This window comes from Nannospalax galili, unplaced genomic scaffold (genome assembly GCF_000622305.1).
Source record: "Nannospalax galili isolate Female #2095 unplaced genomic scaffold, S.galili_v1.0 scaffold409, whole genome shotgun sequence".
Lineage (NCBI taxonomy): Eukaryota > Metazoa > Chordata > Mammalia > Rodentia > Spalacidae > Nannospalax > Nannospalax galili.
The window spans coordinates 1,218,183-1,221,510 of record NW_008360308.1 but is presented as its reverse complement, the minus strand read 5'-3'; positions in this window follow the sequence as shown (position 1 = coordinate 1,221,510).

Sequence of the window (3,328 nt, the reverse complement as noted above, 5' to 3'; positions counted from 1 at the left end):
TCTGTAACTCCAGTCCCAGGGGATCTGACAGCCTCTTCTGACCTCCATGGGCATTGCACGACACAGGTGCACTTACCTACGTGCAGGCAATACACACATACGCATAAAATAAAAATAATAATTTTTTTAAAGTTAAAAAAAGAAGTGATTACAGGAAACAGGCATGGGACCCATCACCCACAGAGAAAACACCTGAGAGACTCACTTGGAGAAATCAGGAAAATTTTATTTACACTGGCAAAACCAGGTGAATTACTAACACTCAAGTTCTAGGTCCCAAGTCCAAGTTCCTTACAGTTTTGGTAGGTTTCCCTCACATCATTTCCCGACTGCTACAGCATTGGTGAAGTCATATTGCTGCCTGCATGACCACCAGCAGAGATGCCTATGTGTCCCAAGAGCTCCAGAAGAGACTCCTTTGTGGTCAGGGGGCCAAGCATGTTTACAGAAACAGGTATTTACATCAGACATTAGAACATTCTTTAACAGGCAGGATTTTGCAAGCCTTTAGCAGACACGCATGCAAAAGTAACGTTAAATTCATGATTATGAATTTTTCCCCTTTAGGGTCATTGTTGTGACTGAATCTGATCATATGATTCAGAAGCCTTGTGAACTGACTTTTGGGAGTAATTTTGAAAAGCCTGAAGATGCAGGCTAGAGAACTCCTAGAATGATGGGAAAAGAACTTAGTGAATGTTTCTGGTGGGACTTCCAAAGACCAGAAGGTCAATAGGACTGCAAGAAGTTAGGACTGCTCATGAAGTTTCAGATAGAAATGAAACGAAGGCTATATGGAATGGGACAGGATGTTATTTATGTTATATGTTGGTGAAGAATTGTCTGCATTTTATCCTTGAACCAAAGCTGAATTTAAAACTGATTAATTTATATGATGGAAGAGACTTCAAGGCTGTCACATGAGCATTGACTGGTTTTCATTGTGATCAAAAAGCAGAGGAATAGGGTTTGAGGATGGGTGAGATGGCTCAGTGAGTAAAGGTGCCTTCCATTAAGCCTGATGACTTGAGTTACATCCCCAGAATGCACATGTGGAAAGAGAGAACCAACTCCCTCCCTCAGTTGTTCTCTGGCCTCCATGTATGTGTCATGGTGCACACACACATGCATGCACGCACGCACGCATGCATGCATGCACACACACACTTGAAGTTTGTTCAGAAGCCCAAGGGGAGTATGGCTGCTGATGAAATCGAGGTCATTAAAAGATACGAAAGACTTTGCACAGGCACAATGGGAAAGACACATGAGGGCATCTCAGGAACTGGCTGGAGTCCACTAATCATAGGCTCCATGGTGTAAAGGCTTTAACTCATTTGAAAGATTTTGTTTTGTAAAACAGAGTCCGGGAGGAGCCCTGCATGCATGGAGCTACCCAGAAACAGTATTTCCCAGTGTTCAGCAACAGGCCACTCCAAAGTCATTGCAGCTGTGGATAAGGGAGTGTAACTACACTCAACCTAGGTGGTGTTATCTACTTGATGTTAATTTGGTATGCATGCAGAATGCAAGAGTTTTGAGCTTATTAGGTTAACAACCAGATTTCAAAGGAAATCCTGGGAGGCAAGCAATGCATAGCATATCTGGATTCCTGCAGGGCAACCCCCAGAGGGCAATATGTGAAGGTTGAGGTAAAAGAGTCGATGGAGCCTCAAGGAAATTAGAGATGCCAGGAATGTGGAACATCTGCTGAGGAAAGCTTCAGGAAGTGATCTAGCTAGCCTGCACAAGAGGAAGGCCAGGTAGGATGCAAACTGCAAGGCCATATCATATGGGCAGGGCTGCCTTAAATACTTGAGGCTCACATCACATCACAGTGTGCTGCGGAAGTCAGTGTTGGAGCTACAGCTTTTAATGTTTCCTCTGCTAGGTTTGGGTCTTACTTTGGTCCCACCTACACTCTGTTCAGAATGTCTATGCTGGTTGACTGTTTCTTTCTTCCTCTTGTATTAAATGCATATATCTAGTCAATGGACTGATATCACTCATATTCCGGGCATATCTTCTCCCTTAGTTAATTCCCTATAGAAACATCCTCACACAGACACAGTCAGAGTATGTTACCTTTGGAATGAGACTGTGTGTGTTATGCCACTGGATTTTGGAAATATGTTACTTGTTTTTGACTCTACAGGGCTTGACATATACGTTTGTCTTTTATCTCAGAGGAAACTAAATGGGATTTTGAACAATGTTGGAACTGTTAAGACTATAGGGCCCCCTGGAAATGATTTAATGCATGCTGCATCATGAGATGTACAATAGCATTTGGGGGATGCAAGAGTGGAATGTTATGGTTTTAAAAGACATATATGACAGTCATGTTGACAAGGGGTGGCTTTGATGTTATTCTTATTAACATGGTAGGATTGAGAAGCATCTAGGAGATTCATAAAACATACCTTTTGATGCGACTATGAGAACATTTCCTGATAGATTAACTAAGAAGGGAAGATAGCCTCTGGATGTGTGTGGCATCATCTCACAGGCTAGGGTTCTTTATGGAATATAAAAAAGCAAAGGCAAATGCTCACTACCACTGGCATTCTCTCTGTGTACCTGGCAATGACGTGAACTTCTTTGCCCTGCCTCACCCTCTCTGCTATGATAGTGTAAAATCTCTGAAACTATGAACCAAAGCAAACCCATTATCTCTTGTTTTGCTTTGATGTTTTATCTCAGCATTGAAAAGCTGACTAATACAGTGAGCATCTGCTTGCACCCTGCAGTGTCCAGTGTCTGCTAAAACGCTCATTACTCACCTCAGAGTTGAATTGGAACAGGTACTTGTACCCTTAAGCTACCTCAGCCAGAAAGACCATCAGACTCCCAGGTTTCCTCAAAAGATGAGTGGTTCCTCCAAGCACATCTCTTCTCTTTGCCTCTTCAAGGAGTTTCCCCTCCTTCCACAGAAGGTAAACTATGTTCCAGTCTAAGCAAAACTTTAGGGTCCTCCGGTGAGGTTTAAGAATATTTCTCACAAGAGGAATTCCTCCTCTGAAATCTATAAGTTGAACATAGAGGTGCCAGGAACCTTCAAGAAGATTGCTTGTGAACTTGCTGAGCTTATTTATTCAGAATGGGGTTCATATATTCCAATGTATTCCTAAAGTTCTCTTATCAAAGATTTAACTACTACCTTTAAGAGTTAGGTATCTGGGGCTGGAGAGAGAGCTCAGCAGTTACAAGCACTTGCTGCTCTTGCAGAGGACTGGGTTTGGTTCCCAGCACCCACATGGCAGCTAACAACCATCATTAACTCCAGTTCCATGAGATCCCATGCCCTTTTCTGGCCTCCTTGGGCTTT